The sequence below is a fragment of the Schistocerca nitens genome, chromosome 1 (genome assembly GCF_023898315.1).
Source record: "Schistocerca nitens isolate TAMUIC-IGC-003100 chromosome 1, iqSchNite1.1, whole genome shotgun sequence".
NCBI lineage: Eukaryota > Metazoa > Arthropoda > Insecta > Orthoptera > Acrididae > Schistocerca > Schistocerca nitens.
The window spans coordinates 276,313,629-276,331,434 of NC_064614.1; the positions used below are offsets into that span (position 1 = coordinate 276,313,629).

The window sequence follows — 17,806 nt, forward strand, 5'->3', positions numbered from 1 at the left end:
GGTATCTAAATACACTATGTGATCAAAAGTATCCGGACACCCCCAAAAACAGACGTTTTTCATATCAGGTGCGCTGTGCTGCCATCTATTGACATGTATTCCATATCATCGACTTCAGTAGTCATTAGACATCGTGAGAGAGCAGAATGGGGAGCTCCGCGGAACTCACGGACATCGAACGTGGTCAGATGAGTGGGTGTCACTTGTGTCATACGTCTGTATGCGAGATTTCTACACTCCTAAACACCCCTAGTTCCACTCTTTCGGCTGTGATAGTGAAGTAGAAACGTGAAGGGACACGTACAGTACAAAAGCGTACAGGCAGCCGGCCGCGGTGGTCTCGCGGTTCTAGGCGCGCAGTCCGGAACCGTGCGACTGCTACGGTCGCAGGTTCGAATCCTGCCTCGGGCATGGATGTGTGTGATGTCCTTAGGTTAGTTAGGTTTAAGTAGTTCTAAGTTCTAGGGGACTAATGACCACAGCAGTTGAGTCCCATAGTGCTCAGAGCTATTTGAACCACTTCGTACAGGCAGACCTCGTCTGTTGAATGACAGAGACCGCCGACAGTTGAAGAGGTTCGTAATGTGTAATAGGCAGACACCTATCCAGACCATCCCACAGGAATTCCAAACTGCATCAGAATCCACTGCAAGTAGTATGACAGTTCGGCGGGAGGTGAGAAACTTGGATTTTATGGTCGAGCGGCTGCTCATAAGCCACACATCACGCCGGTAAATGCCGAACGTCACCTCGCTTGGTGTAAGGAGGATAAATACTGAACTGTTGAACAGTGGAACAACGCTGTGTTGAGTGATGAATCACGGAACACAATGTGGCGATCCTATGGTAGGGTGTCAGTATGGCGAATGCCCGGTGAGAGTCATCTGCCAGCGTGTGTAGTGCCAACTGTAAAATTCGGAGGTGGTGGTGTTAAGGTGTGGTTGTGTTTTTCTTGGAGGGGGCTTGCACACCTTGTTGTTTTGCGTGACACTATCACAGCACACGCCTACATTGATGTTTTAAGCATCTTCTTCCTTCCCACTGTTTAAGAGCAATTCGGGTATGGCGATTGCATCTTTCAACACGATCGAGTACCTGTTCATAATACACGGCCTGTGGCGGAGTGTTTACACGATAATAACATCCCTGTAATGGAGTGGCCTGCATCGATCTGAATCCTATAGAATACCACTGGTATGTTTTGGAACGCTTATGTGTTTGTGGTATTTAACCTCGTTATGTGCTGCCATGCTAATGGCATAGTTGAACACTTTTAACTACACACATCACATCATATCTGCCTTTAAGAGAACAAGGCATTATTTATATACAGCATGTACATCTGACCAACAAGACAACCATCGGTTAAATTGATTATGAAACTGTCAGCTAATGTACACACATCAAATAAAGTTTTGCATCACCTCGGTTCCGAAAGTTCCGGAATCTGTACAGAAAATTGGATAAAGATCATCATAAACATCATTTCCGCTATTTCTATTGCTCATGAAACCCACACCCCTGCATGTTGTACCACCATACAGAGGTGGCGGTCCAGATTGCTGTACACACCGGTATCTCTAATACACGTCCTCTTGCATTGATGTATGCCTGTATTCGTCGTGGCATACTATCCACAAGTTCATCAAGGCACTGTTGGTCCACATTGTCCCACTCCTCAACGGCGATTCGGCGTAGATCCCTCAGAGTGGTTGGTGGGTCACGTCGTCCATAAACAGCCCTTTTCAATCTATCCCAGGCATGGTCGATAGGGTTCATGTCTGGAGAACATGCTGGCCACTCTAGTCGAGCGATGTCGCTATCCTGAAGGAAGTCATTCACAAGATGTGCACGATGTGGGCGCGAATTTTCGTCCATGAAGACGAATGTCTCGCCAATATACTGCCAATATGGTTGCACTATCGGTCGATAGAATGGCATCCGTGTATCGTACAGCCGTTACGGCACCTTCCTGGCACAAAGTAACAATGTGGACGCGATCCAACCGCGGTACTGACCGTCTAGGCATGGTGTACCTCCTTCCTGGTGGAATCACTGAAACTAATCACCTGTCGGACCCCCTCCGTCTAATAGGCGCTGGTCGTGCATGGTTATTTACATTTTTGGGCGGGTTTAGTGACATCTGTGAAGAGCCAAAGGGACTGTATCTGTGATACCACAACCACAGTCAACATCTATCTTCAGGAGTTCTGGTTATTTACATTTTTGGGCGGGTTTAGTGACATCTGTGAAGAGCCAAAGGCACTGTATCTGTGATACCACAACCACAGTCAACATCTATCTTCAGGAGTTCTGGTTATTTACATTTTTGGGGAGGTTTAGTGACATCTGTGAAGAGCCAAAGGGACTGTATCTGTGATACCACAACCACAGTCAACATCTATCTTCAGGAGTTCTGGTTATTTACATTTTTAGGCGGATTTAGTGACATCTGTGAAGAGCCAAAGGGACTGTATCTGTGATACCACAACCACGGTCAACATCTATCTTCAGGAGTTCTGGTTATTTACATTTTTGGGCGGGTTTAGTGACATCTGTGAAGAGCCAAAGGCACTGTATCTGTGATACCACAACCACAGTCAACATCTATCTTCAGGAGTTCTGGTTATTTACATTTTTGGGCGGGTTTAGTGACATCTGTGAAGAGCCAAAGGGACTGTATCTGTGATACCACAACCACAGTCAACATCTATCTTCAGGAGTTCTGGGAACTGGGGTGATGAAAAATTTTTTCTGATGCGTATATTTAGGCAGTTAATAGTGATCTAACTACGATATTGTTCGATAGTACACAAAACAAGCTACACTGACGTAAAAAATCGCAACACCAAAAAATAATTAATATAGAATAATGAAACGTCGGGAATACATTTGTCTGGGTATGTATTTAAGCGATTAACACTGCAAGATCACAATTTAATGCAAGCGCAAGACAAACTATTCCACATGTGAAATATTGGCGCATTAATAACTTATATAACAGCCAGAATGTTGTATGCAAGCATGCAAACGTGCATGCTTTGTGTTGTAAAGGTGCCGGATGTCAGTTTGTGGCATGGAGTTGCATGCCTGTTGCACTTGGTCGGTCAATACTGGAACAGTTACTGTTGAGTGTCGGTTAGACCGTCAGCGAGAGCGCACCCCGAGTTCCTGCTACTAATAACGCGAGTACACTCTTCGCCTGTTACATATTTTTACGAGCTTCAAACAGGAGCGACTTATTTTTAGTTATCTGTGAAGTTACTAGTTTATTTTTGTAGTTTCTTGGGTGTTTGAGTGCTTACTAGGCACAACCTTGTATTTCAATAACAGTGTAGTGTACAGTACCGCTGTTGTCATCGAACCTCGTATTGTACAGGCTTTTGTCTGTTTGATTAGAATAATTCAGTGTCGTTTAGACAATCAGTGAGGGAACACTTCGATTTCTCGCTGCTAATAAGGCGAGTACACCGTTCGTTTGTTATATTTTACGAGCTTCAAGCAGGAGAGACTGCAGTAATGGATAGGAACTGTGATTGCTGTGTACAGATGCTAGTTGAGTTGGCAACCCTTCGCTCACAGCTCCAGGCTGCGTTGGCTTCCATCACACAGCTTGAGGCTGCTGCCAAGGGGCGTCACTGTTTGGGATCGAACGCGGGAATGCGAGGGACGTCGAGAACGTCCCACGTGTCCTCCGATCGGTCCACTGCTGTGGCCGCCCCGGGTACTGCCTGCACTGAGATTGACCCCTCACCTGTGGTCGAATAGGAGATCATTCCAAAGTCTGGCAGGCAGCGAAAAAATTTCTGAGGTGCTGATTCTAGGGCCTCTCCAGTTCTTCCGACGAACAGATTTCGGGAGCTATTTGTGGCTGACGATGTCTCTGAGCCGGATGCAGTCGTCCACCTTGTTCCAGAGGAAGCTTCTCGGCCTGCAAGGTCTGGGCATTCACAGAGGGTGGATTTGCCGGTAGTTGGTAGCTCCAGTGTTAGGCACATAATGGGTCCCCTTAGGAACAAGGCTGCCAAGGAGGGGAAGGAAGCCAGTGCGCACTCCGCGTACATTCTGGGGGCAGGCATTTCGGATGTGGAAAAGGTGCTTCCGGGTGCCATGAAGAGTGCAGGGTGCAGCCAACTGCAGGTGGTGGCTCATGTCGGTGCCAATGACATGTGTCGCTTTGGATCGGAGCAGATTCTGTGTGGTTTCGGGCGGCTAGCGGAAATGGTAAAGACTGCCAGTCTAACTTCTGAGATTAAGGTGTAGCTCACCATCTGCAGCATCGTCGATAGAACCGATTGTGTTCCTTTGCGCCATCGAGTGGTGGGTTTCCGGGTTCCGCTTAATAGATAATAGATCAGGAGTCCACTACACACAGGAGGCGGCTATGGGGGAAGCGGGGGCTGTGTGGAAGGAACTGGGCGGTTTATTAGGTTAGAGGGTCTCAGGGGACCACAGAACGATCCGTCTAAAAGTGGACAGGTGAAACACAGTAAGGTAGATGTAGAAACGATTGGTTTTCTAGTTGTAAATTGTCGTAGCTGTGTTGGGAAAGAACCAGAGCTCCAAGCCCTAATAGAAAGCACTGAGGCTCAAATAGTTGTAGGTACAGAGAGCTGGCTAAAGCCGGAAATACGTTCAGCTGAAAGAAAACTTGAGTCTCATTTCAAATAAGTATCCCACTCATACAATTATAGTCGGTGGTGACTTCAATCTACCCTAGATGTGCTGGAGAAATTGTACGTTTAAAGCCGGTGGCAGGCATAAAACGTCATCCAAAATTGTACTGAATACGTTCTCAGAAAATTATTTTCAACAATTAGTTCATGAGCCCACTCGAAGCGTAAATGGTTGCGAAAGCATACTTGACCTTTTAGCAACAATTAATCCTGGAAAAAATAGTGAGTATTGTGACGAATACAGGGATTAGCGATCACAAGGCAGTTGCTGCGAGGCTGAATACCGTAACACCTGCAACCATCAAAAAGAAACGCAAAGTATATCTACTTAAAAAGCTGATAAAAATGCTCTTAACGCCTTTTTAAGAGACAGTCTTCACGCCTTCCGATCTGATCATGTAAGTGTAGAAAAGTTGTGGAATGTTTTCAAAGAGGCAGTATAGACAGCAATTGAGAAACATATACCATATAAATTAATAAGTGATGGTACTGATCCCCCCTGGTATACAAAACGGGTCAGATCGTTGTTGCAGAAGCAACGAAAAAGGCATGCCAAATTTAAAACACGCAAAATCCCCAAGATAGGCAAAGTTTTACAAGAGTTCGAAACACAGCGCGTACTGCAGTGCGAGATGCTTTTAATAATTCCCACAACGAAATTCTGTCTCGAAATCTGGTAGAAAACCCAAAGAGATTCTGGTTATACATAAAGAACACCAGTGGCAAGACCCAATCAATACCTTGACTGCGCGATAACAACGGTGAAGTCACTGATGACAGTGCCACTAAAGCAGAGTTATTAAACACGGTATTCCGAAACTTCTGCACCAAAGAAGACGAAGTAAATATTCCTGAATTCCAATCAAGAACAACTGCCAAGATGAGAAACATAGAAGTAGATATCTTCACCTTTTGTAGTCCTGTCTTCCTCAGTTGCGTGTAATATTACGGTATATTGATAACTTTTACTTATGGACCGTCTGACAGCAACTGAATAAAACACAATTTTAGTGCCATACGCGTTTCGCCTTTATTTTCTGCAAGGCATCATCAGTGGCAGGTTGCGTGGACAGTTTCTTAGATATTACGCTCCTGTTGCATTTTTGGTGTTGTTGTTCTTGTTATGAACGCCTATTTGCGGTTTTTTCCACATTCCACAGCACTATGCACTGAACGCTTGTTTTAATGCAAAGTAGATATTCTCGGTGTAACGAAGCAGCTTACATCACTTAATAAAGGCAAGGACTCCGGTCCAGATTGTATACCAGTGAGGTTCCTCTCAGGGTATGCTGATAAAATTGCTCCATCTTTAGCAAGCATATACAACCACTCGCTCACAGAAAGATCCGTCACACCAATACCCAAAAAGGGAAGTAGGAGTAATCCACTGAATTAAAGGCCTATATCACTAACGTCGATTTTCAGTAGGGTTTTGAACATATACTGTATTCGAACATTATGAAGAAAACGATTTATTGATACACAGTCAGCACGGATTCAGAAAATATCGTTCTTGTAAAACACAATTAGCTCTTTATACTCGTGAAGTAATAAGTTCTATCGACAGGGGATGTCAAACTGACTTCATATTTTTAGATTTCCAGAAGGCTTTCGACACAGTTCCTCACAAGCGTCTTCTAACCAAACTGCGTGCCTACAGAGTATCGCCTCAGTTGTGCGACTGGATTCGTGATTTACTGTCAGAAAAGTCACAGTACGCAGTAATAGACGGAACGTCATCGAGTAAAACAGAAGTAATATCCGGCGTTCCCCAAAGAAGTGTTATAGGCCCTCTATTGTTCCTGATCTATATTAACGACTTAGGAGACAACCTGAGTAGCCGTCTTAGATTGTTTGCAGATGGTGCTGTCATTTACCGTCTTGTAAAGTCATCAGATGATCAAAAAGACTTGCAAAATGATTTAAATAAGATATCTGTATGGAGCGAAAAGTGGCATTTGACCCTGAATAAAGAAAAGTGTGAAGTTATTCACATGAGTACTAAAAGAAATCAACTAAATTTCTATTGCGCGATATGTCACACAAATCTGAAGGTTGTAAATTCAGCGAAATACTTAGGGATTACAATTACAAATAACATAAATTGGAACGATCACGTGGATAATATTGTGGGTAGAGCAAACCAAAGACGCGATTCATTGGCAGAACACTTAGAAGGTGCAACAGGTCTACTAAAGAGACTGCTTACACTACGCTTGTCCGCCCCATTCTGGAGTATTGCTGTGCGGTGTGGGATTCGCATCACATAGGACTGACGGATGACATCGAAAAAGTACAAAGAAGGGGAGCTCCTTTTGTAGTATCGCGAAATAGGGGAGATAGTGTCACAGACATGATACGTGAATTGGAGTGGCAATCATTAAAACAAAGGCGTTTTTCGTTGCGACGGGATCTTATGAAATTTCAATCATCAGTTTTCTCCTACGATTGCCAAAAGATTCTGTTGGCACCCACCTACATAGGGAGAAATGATCATCACGATAAAATAAGAGAAATCAGAGCTCGCACAGAAAAATCTAAGTGCTCGTTTTTCCCGCCTGCCGTTCGAGATTGGAAAGGTAGAGAGACAGCCTTAAGGTGGTTCAATGAACTCTCTGCCGGGCACTTTATTTTGAATACCAGAGTAATCTTGTAGATGTAGATGTGGATGTTTGTTGACGACGCTGGACTTCGATGATGTACCACACGTGCTCTATTGGAGACAGATCTGGTGATCGAGCAAGCCAAGGCAAGATGTCGACATTCTGTATAGATTGCTGGGTTACACCAGAGCGATATTGCGAGGGTTGTCCTGTTGGACAACACCCCCTGGACTGTTGTTGATGAATGGTAAGGTAACAGGTCCAGTCAACAAACTGACGTGCAATTTTGCAGGTAAAACGCGTGGGATAAGCAAGGGAGTACTCCAGCTATCATACGAAATCGCACCACAGACAATATGTCCAGGTATAGGGCTAGTGTGTCTAGTACACAGCTAGGTTGGTTGTAGGCTCTCAGCTGGCCTTCTTCTACCCAACACACAGCCATCATTGGTACCGAGGCACCGAGGCAGAACGAGCTTTGATTAGAAAACACAACGTCCCCTCCGCCGTGCCCTCCAATGAGCTCTCGCTTGACGCCACTTAAGTCGCAAATGGCGGTGGTTCGGGGTTAGCGGAATGCACCGTACAGGGCGTCTGGCTCGGAGCTGTCCTCGAAGGAACCGGTTTGTAACAGTTTGTTGTGTCATTGCGGTGCCAGGTGCTGCTCCAATTGCTACTGCAGACGCAGTACGACGTGCCACAGCCATACGTGGAACACGATGGTCTTCCCTCTCGGTAATGCCACGTAGTCGTCTGGAGCCCGGTTTTCTTGCAACCGTACATTCTGGTGACCTCCGCTGCCAGCAATCATGTACAGTGGCTACATTCCGGCGTAGTGTTTCTGCAGTATCGCATAAGGAACTTCCAGCTTCTCGTAGCCGTATTACGCGACCCCATTGAAAGTCAATGAGGTGATAATAATGACGTCTTTGTCGCTTTTGACTAACATCAACTCACCACGTCCAACCTCAAAGATAATTAACGCTGACGACCATTACAAAAAATGGTTCAAATGGCTCTGAGCACTATGGGACTCAACTGCTGAGGTCATAAGTCCCCTAGAACTTAGAACTACTTAAACCTAACTAACCTAAGGACATAACACATCCATGCCCGTGGCTGGATTCGAACCTGCGACCGTAGCAGTCGCGCGGCTCCGGACTGAGCGCCTAGAACCGCTAGACCACCGCGGCCGGCGACGACCATTACAGCGTGTATTTAAAGCAAACCTGATTTACATCTTCACAGTGTCTTTACTAGCGCCACTCTATTGCGAATGGCGTGTAATTTAATAATACATCATGTTTTAGACGTAGAAACACGTCTATCAACTTTCGTTTACGTCGGACAACTCGTTCATGGTGTCGCGGTTTTTTTCCGTCAGTGTATAAACTGACAGTTACCCGAGATGGAATCATTTAAAAAATCTCTGGCGGTGATTCGTGTGTAAGCTGAAAACGTCAGGTTACGCCGCACGTTATATTCTAAGATCTTTTACGTTTCATGTACCATCAGTTTTCATTCATTACAGAAATGCAGCTGTTAGAAAGTAGAAAAAATAACCACAGAAGGGTTTCTTCAAAGGAAAATGATTAAGTTCAAAGCTGATATTCATAAATTCCAACTCCTACTTCAATGCACGCTCTAATTCTCTTGACAACAAACGTGTATCTCTTCTTGAGGTCGGATTGCCGTTCTTTTGTGAGGCAGTCTATTCATAATCGTAACGATCAATCAATCTAATGGGTTACCATTCTTCTTTGTAGGCATCCCCTCTCCACCACCCGACAGCCAAAAATCTAAAGATATAAGGTCCAGGAATCTTGATGGCCAAGAACGTGACTAATTCTACCGATCCATCTTCCGGGGGATTGTTAGATCTAGACGATGTATTAGCCCAACAGCTAGAATGGACAGGGGCCCAGTAATTTTGGAAGAAGACACATATCCATGTAGCCAAAGGAATCTCTTCCAATAACGCTGGAAACTCGTTTTCAAGAAAGTGTAGATAACAGGATCCTGCAAGACTGTGCTTAAACGATACAGTAGAATTGGTTAACAAATAGCAAGCACAATTAAAGTTGAAAACGAACAATTCAAGCTCACGCCCAACTGAAGACTTTGAACTGAAAACAAAAATAAGTCTCTCGACATCAAAGGCAATGTCCCAACTGACTCTCACGCACTGACTCACCATCGCCATGCCCAAACCACTAACGACAGAAACTTGTAATTTGGAGATGGTGTAGATCCTATATTGTAGATGACGTTGAAAAAGGGAAACTCCACCGCTAAGGGTGTGAAACAGCAGATGAAAAGCTGTCGAAAATATGTCACTATTAAGGAAATTTTGATGCTAGAGCTACGAAAATTGGTATTTGGGTTCTCCGTCAGAAATAAAGAAATACGCATTTCAACATTTTTGTAAATTTAGCTCCTGTGAGGGCGAAATGGTGGGTGACAGTTGTTTTGAAAACAAATCATTAAAAAGAACTACTGAAGTATTGGTAGGGCTACATCTAGTATTTGATTTCTCGGTTGGAATCTAAAAAATATGTGTTCGAGTGTTTTTGGAAATTCAGCCCCTAAGAGGGTGAAGTAGGGAATGAAATGTTTTATGAAAGCATTTTTAAGCTAAATCTATGAAAATTTGAATTTGATTCCTCGGTTAGAAAAAAATTAGACATTTCATTGTTTTTGGATATCCAAGCCGTAAGGGATGAAATGGTATGAAACTCAATCACGGACTCATAATTGCCTGGCTCTAAGCGCTAAGGATAGAAAGCTGAAATTTGGATATTGTGTGGACCATATACTGCAGGCATTGTTTAAAGAGGGATTGTCGAAATTCCTCTCCTAATGGGGTGGAATAGGGGATGAAAGGCCTTTTGAAAGCACGTCGCTAATAAGGCAACTTTGCAGCTACAACCACGCACATTGGTGTATGGTTTCCCAGTCAGAAAGAAAAGCGAAAAAACGATTGAGGGGCTAAAATAATGGCTGAAAAGCTTTTTTGAAAATAAATCAGTATTTGAGAACTACTAAGCCTTTTTAAAATTACATCTATGAAAACTGCTATTTGACTTCTCAGTTATAAATAAAATAATACGTGGTTCATTGTTTTTGGAAATTCAACCTCTAAGGGATGAAATAGAGAGTGAAATTTTTTAGAAAAATGTTTCATTGTACTGAAAAAAATTGAAGCTAAATGTACGGAAATAGTTATTTCATTTCTCGGTTAGACGTAAACAAATATATGTTAGGGAATGAAAGTTTCCGTGGACATATCACCACCAGAAAACAAAGCGCATGATTAATAAAAACGTTGGACTCCAGCTACCAGAACAGCTTTTTGGTCAGAAGTAAACTCGGAAAAGACCATTCTTCTATGGCCTTAATTAGCATGAAACGTTTAAGAGATTTCTGCAATTTGTGAATAACATAAAAATTCTATTAAAGAAAAAAAAGTCTGTGCAGACCATGGAGTCTACGCGAGTGAAGCAGCGGGCGCCAAGCTAGTTGACAAACGCGATAGCGCGCAACTGAAACTTATTTCTTTAACCAGCTGTAACTCTCTAACAAACAAAATTGGAAACTTTTTATATGGGCTATTTTATTCGAATTAGTCTGTACTATCACAGTCTGGATGATTGACTTATCTGGCATTGTAACACTAACCAAAACGGCCTTGCTGTGCTGGTACTGCGAACGGCTGAAAGCAAGGGAAAACTACAGCCGTAATTTTTCCCGAGGGCATGCAGCTTTACTGGAGAGCTGCATCAAACCAGTCTCAGGACTGAAGGGCAACAACAACAACAACAACAACACTTCCTGAAAAATTAACATTCCTCTTGAAGGTTCCCTAAGTAACTGAACGCCCAAAGTCTTCACCGAATTGTGGCAACCAGTGTCTCCAGTTTTACAGTCAACGATTTTCACTTCATTAAAATAACTTTGAGGTAAATAATTTTTTCTTTAATTGTATTGATAAGCAAAGTTCTTCTGGACAGAACTACCGGTTTCGACTATGCAATAGCCATCTTCAGAATCTCATTCTCCTGGACTGTAACAAGTCATAACCATGTAAATACAAATACGTCAAACAACGTTATAACTCGTTACATTGCAACTGAATGAGAGATTCTGAAGATAGCTATTGCGTAGCCGTAATCGGTAATACTGTTCAAGCAACTTGGCGATCAAAGTAATTAAATACAAAATTATCTACATCATACAGTCGCTCCCCACATTGTCAATTTATATCAAATTCTATTTGTTTTTAAAACTGACGGATTAAAGCTTTATGCCGAACCGGAATCTGAACGTAGGACACTTTTGCGGACAAGCCATCATGCATGACGTATCATTCGCCTTCACAGTGTTAGTTGCGCCAGTAAATCTCCCTCACTTTCCAGATTTCACAATAGGTCTCCTGCCTATTTCAAATGGATCTGAGCACTATGCCACTTAACCGCTGAGGTCATCAGTCGCCTAGAACTCAGAACTAATTAAACCTAACTAACCTATGGACATCACACAAATCCATGCCCGAGGCAGGATTCGAACCTGCGACCGTAGTGGTCGCTCGGTTCCAGACTGCAGCGCCCAGAACCGCACGGCCACTCCGGCCGGCTCCTGCCTACTCAAGTCGCCTAGTGGAAGAAAGGATATTGCGCAGAAATGGCTTACTAGGGCACTGCGCCAACTCGTCATCACGGATTTAGTTCAAATTTATGGTATATGCAGGAGCTGGCTGGGAATGAAAGTGACAGAAGCTGAGCTCCAGATGGCCAAGCATTTAGAAAAAAATAAATCTGTGGCTTGGGTTAGGCAAGGCACAAGCCGTTTATGTTAGGCCAGTATTTCACTATCTAGTTTCTTTGTCAAATATCTTTGTCAAAAATCTTTATCGAAGGTATTTGATTGTGTAATAGGGAACTTTGTCAAATGTCGTCCAATATTTGATCAAATATAGGGCCTCGCTGTAGATTTGATGAAAGAAGTCGCATGTCTTCTGTTCACTGCATTGTGACGTGTTACAACATGGAGCGCTAGCATCGCTACAGCATTCTGTCGTCTGTAGTGTTTTATAAACATTGCCGGTAAATACAATTGGTGTGTGCGGACAGCTACAAAATTAATAGAGATGTATGAAGCTGATGAGGCGCTGTACAATGTGAGGCACCCTGAATACAAAAATAGATTAAGAAGATTGGAGACCTGACCTGACCTAACCTAACCTCACCCTCTCCTGTAGCAAGGAATGGGTTACAGTGAGCCTGTCTTCTGCAGATGTAGCAGTTCTTAAATGCATATTGTGCTTTGTGATATGAGGATACACTTCATTGAGCACATACAGAAATGTATGCTCATCCATTCTTAAGTAATTGATGTACGACTTGACGTCCTCCACTATAAGCTCATGTAACAAGTTTTGTTGAATGCTTTTATCGTGTCGTCGTAAAACCCACGGCTTCACCCAGGTATGTTTTCATTCTTGCCCCGATTCTCTTCCACATGTGCACACAGTGCAGTTGTGGTACATGCAACTGCTGTGGTTAATAACAAATTGTTGTTATCAGCCATCTTGAACTTCGACTAAAAATATGATGACTGTGTAATACCCCTTCTAGCGCTATGTCAAAGATCTTTGTCATATATATTTGACGGAATATTTGATCACATCTTTGATCAAATCTTTGACAAAGAAATTTGAAAGTGTAATACCGACCTTAGCAAAGTTACCAGCCAGCGTTTGGCGGAGCAGACGGTGTATACAACGATAATCCGAGGGTCGTGAGGTCATGTCCATACGTGGAAACATTATTTATTTATTTTCAGCTTTTACGTTACTTATACTGGAAATAAACCGAAATAATAATCAATAAATTGTATTTCTTAACTTTTTAATTAGAAACACGAGAAGCAAACGCAAACGAAAATTTGAGGTTGTAAAAGAACTTTCAGGGAGAGATTGTATGGCATCGTATATAAAATTAGATTCTTTTATTGTTTTACAGTTGATATTTTACGCATACTGGAGTGATATTCAACGAACAAACAGGAGAACTTATCGTTCGCCCACAGCTTCCAAAGCCTGCTCGGAGGTCAAAATGAAGTTCTGTAGGTTTCAATTACAATTCCTTCTTGGAAAGATATTTGCAGAGTCCTAGTGGACGACAGAAGTACAATTCTTTATCGTATATTATTTTCAATCTTAGTTTTCTTTTTTGACTTTCCTTTTCATGCATTTTACGATGACATCGATATATGCAATACACAATGGGCATTATTTCAGATTATTTGCAGTATAAATAACGCAAAAATTTAAAATAAAAAATGGTCCCTCTTAGAGACTAGACGATTGTTTCGGGAATGCCTATTTCACTCCGATGAACGGTGTTCGCCATTTTGAATGTGCCAGGGAGATTAAAACTGTGTGGGATTTGAAGTCGGAGCCCTACCTAGATTCCACCGACAGTGCTCTAAACACCTGATCTGTCGAGGCACGAATAATTCTGGAAACAATCCGCTAGGCTGTGGTTAAGCCATTTCTAACAGAAGTGCTAGACCAGTGAGGTAAGCAGGAGAGTTTCTGAAAAACTAGAGAAGAAAAGTACTGGTGGCAATAAGACTTTGAGAAAGAGTTAGGAGTCGTGTCGAGTTAGCTCAGTCGGTAAGAATGCTGATGTCAAATCAAAGGTTCCGAAGTCGAGCACATAGTTTTAATTTGGCAGGACGTTTCAATACAGCGCACGTTCCGCTGCAGAACGAAAGATCCATTTTGGGAACGTGCCAAATCCTCATATTGCAACAGTGGAACACGCACCACAAACAAAACCGAAACGTATACTTTGTCGGTAGGGCACACGGCTGGGACGGTAGCAGTGGTAGCGATAATGATTATGAAGCGCACATCGGCATTGTAATTGCATGTGTAAACCTGGATAACAGCGGCACGGCGAGTGTTCGGTCACGAAGTGTAAACGTTTCGAGCCAACAAATTCCCTCTGACGAATTAGGGTGAGAAGGCTTTATACGGTATGAACACAGTATATAACATTAATGGATGCACATTTGTGTCAGACTATGAATATATTAACGCAGTAACAATGACAATTGGGGACTCTAATTTCTAATAGAAAACATTCGTATTGGAAATAACAAGTTAGAAATACTGGCTTATAGATAAATATGTCCGCTGGTATACACTAGCGTGGCTCTAAAATAGTTCTAAAGGAATGAATGAAAACGAAAAACAACTGACGACACGTTGTAAACGTAGCCGTGATCATAGACGAAAGGACGAATCCGAATATTGGCTGGCACTCTAAATCAGTGTAATATATGCACAACGTAAAATCTTTTGAATCCGGACACGAGAGAGAGAGAGAGAGAGAGAAAGAGAGAGAGAGAGAGAGGAGCCTCCCCTTGAGCTCAAAGCAAACACATAGCCAATATGCTACTCAATGTCATTGCATTATTAGCGCATTGAGCAATAACAAGAATATTGTCACTTCGTTTTGAAGATCCTATGTGACACTGTAATACACGATAGGATTATTTATCACTGTCTGACAAAAGAAGAGAAGCAGACAGAAGGCATGATCTGATAGCGTACAATGGTGTCCAAAATTAAAGAAACAAACCGAAGTTTTGCAAGGATGCGTTCATTTTGCCACAAAACAGCATAAACAGGTGTCAATAAAGTAGGAACGATATAAGAAATACAGTACGTAAACAACTGCAACATACATAAAGGAAGACAAAAATGTTCTTCGATTTTTCCAACTTAACGGATTTACAAGCGAACATTCCGACCACTGGTTAATCCGCTCAGTATGGTGTGTGACCACCTCTGGCAGCACTACAGGCCTGACAAACGACGGTGCATGCTGTGAGTGAAGTCATCAATTTCATTTTGAGGCAATAACGCCCATTCTTCCTGCAGCGCTGCTCGCAAGTCTTGGAGAGTGGTTGGTGGATGCTGACGTGATGCAGCCCTTGTTCCTTGTGCATCCCAGACGTGCTCTATGGGATTCAATCGAGAGAGCGAGAACGTCACGCCATGCGTGTAATATCTTCTGTTTCCAGGAAAATCTCAACCACCCTTGCTCTATGAGATCGAGCATTATCGTCCTGCAATACGAAATCTGGGCCCACATCACCTGGCAACAACCGCACATGTTGTCCCAAGGCCTCGTCACGATACCTGATAGCAGTTAAACCTTGCCAATTTAGCCGTACAATTTTATGAAGAGGTGTCTGAGTGGTCAACGTAATCCCTCTCCACACGATCAGGGATCACTCTGGATATTAGTCTCTTTCCGCAGTGATTGGGTCCCGAAATGGTGTTCCACGTTCCCTCCCGATGCGTATGCTTCGACAATCATCTCCAGACCAAATCGGGACATTTGTAGTTCAAATGATTCAAATGACTCTGAGCACTATGGGACTTAAGGGGCTCCGGAAAGGCTCAAAATCATGAAAAGTTCAATTTTTACTTTTTTGCGTTTTCTGAATCTGCAGACTATTACCTTTTAATAGATATATAATTTATTCAATTCCGAAGACTACAACTATTTTTAAATTTTTTTTGAAGTGTGTTCTACATGGGCGTGACCCACTGTGGCGCTGTTAAACTGCTGTCAAATGGTGTTATTATTAACGTCCGTGTTCATCAGGTACATTTTAGTGATGTGAGATAAAGTATGTGTTGTGGCTAACCTGTGATGGTTCAATATATATCGCTGGTGTGATTGTCGATTGTTTCATGTTTATTTATCTGTCGTTATCTCGAAAATATTCGTAATTAATTCTGTTTCTTGAATCTCTCTTTTGTTGAAGTATAATAATGAGTAAAAGTAAAGTTATTAGAAATCCTCTGAAGGCTTTTAAGAAAAGGAGAAATGTTGGAAAGCCAAAGGTATGTGTTATTACTGTAAACAATAAAGACGATGAAAATCCCCAACATAGCTTGTGTCCCAAAGAAGAAGACAGTTGGTGTAAATATAACAAAGGATTGCTAACTGGTGAAGTGTACACTCATAAGCATAGTCTGCCTCATGCAATAATGGAGGTGATAAAACCTATTTTCAGAGACTTAGCAGCACCTGAACTGTTGAAAAAGTGTATTCACGGAAAAACTCAAAACCCCAATGAAAGTGTAAATAGTGTTATATGGTCGAGAATCCCCAAGACTGTATTTGTTGGAATAGAAACACTTCACTTTGGTGTGTATGATGCTGTTGCGACTTTCAATGATGGCAACATTGTAAGGTGCAAGGTATTTAGAAATATGGGAATGAAGATAGGTTCTAACATGGTACGAGCGATGCTTGCTTTAGACAAGGAACGCCTTCGGGCTGCAGACAGGGCTGTAAAGAGTCTAGAAAGACAAGCAAGAGTAAACAGGAGAAGGAACAAGAGGAACCTGGAGGAGGAGTTTGCAGAGGATGAAGATAATCCATCCTATGGACCTGGAATGCACTAAAAAGTTAATCCAATCTTTGTCGCTCGATTCCGAAAACTTTTATTTTCTCATACTAATTACATGTTTTCTAAGGATCTTCCAAACATATTTGTTTCAAACTTTCAGTAAATGTTACACAGTACCTTCTGCATAATTTAACACAGCCTTTTTCCAAAAAACTGTATATTTTTGAATATATAAAAAAAATTGCAAAAAATGTTGTGAATTTTCATTACAATTGAAAAAAAATCATCTTTAATAACTGCACTAAAATTTTGTAAAATCCCTGTGTTACGTTGTAGCCCATATTCCAATAAATAATCTGTAAAAAGTTCAACTTCCTACCTCAAATACTTTGTGAGGAAAGATGTAATTTATAAGCGTTATTTTAACATTGCAAGTATAGGGCGTTCCGGAGCCCCTTAACATCTGTGGTCATCAGTCCCCTAGAACTTAGAACTACTTAAACCTAACTAACCTAAGGACATCAAACACATCCATGCCAGAGGCAGGATTCGAACCTGTGACCATAGTGGTCACGCGGTTCCTGACTGAAGCGCCTCGAACGGCACGGCCACACCGGCCGGCGGACATTTGTGAAAATAACATTGGTCCACTGTTTGATCGTCGAGGTGGTATGTTGACGGCTCCACTCTAGACGTTGCCTTCTGTGAAGACGCATCATAGGTATACACACAGCGGATCTCCGACAATAAAAGCCACTCTGTCGAAGCCACCTGTACACAGTTTTCCTCGCTGCAACAAGTCCAGTGGATACTACGAGGTCAGATGCCAGTTGTCGTGCAGTTCTAAGGCGGTACCTCCGTGCCCTTTCAGCCAGATAACAGTTCTCTTCCTGATGTAACACGTGGTGGGCCCCGCCATGTTATTTGGGATAGTTTTGACCTCTGTACACTGTCGCCTTATCCGAAAAACAACAGAACGATTCACATCAAGCAATCGGGCCACATCAGTTTGAGGCTGTCCTGCGTCCATTCTTCCTATGGCCTTCCTCTGCAAAGAGCTTGGAAGGCGTCTTCTCTGTGCCATACTGC

At 42.6% G+C, this 17,806-nt stretch overlaps 1 protein-coding gene across 1 annotated transcript in view; it reads left to right on the plus strand.

The window, feature by feature from the left end:
* LOC126243161 (lachesin-like) overlaps window positions 1-17,806 on the plus strand; it is a 1,186,501-nt gene that overhangs the window by 1,148,177 nt on the left and 20,518 nt on the right. The window lies entirely within an intron of this gene.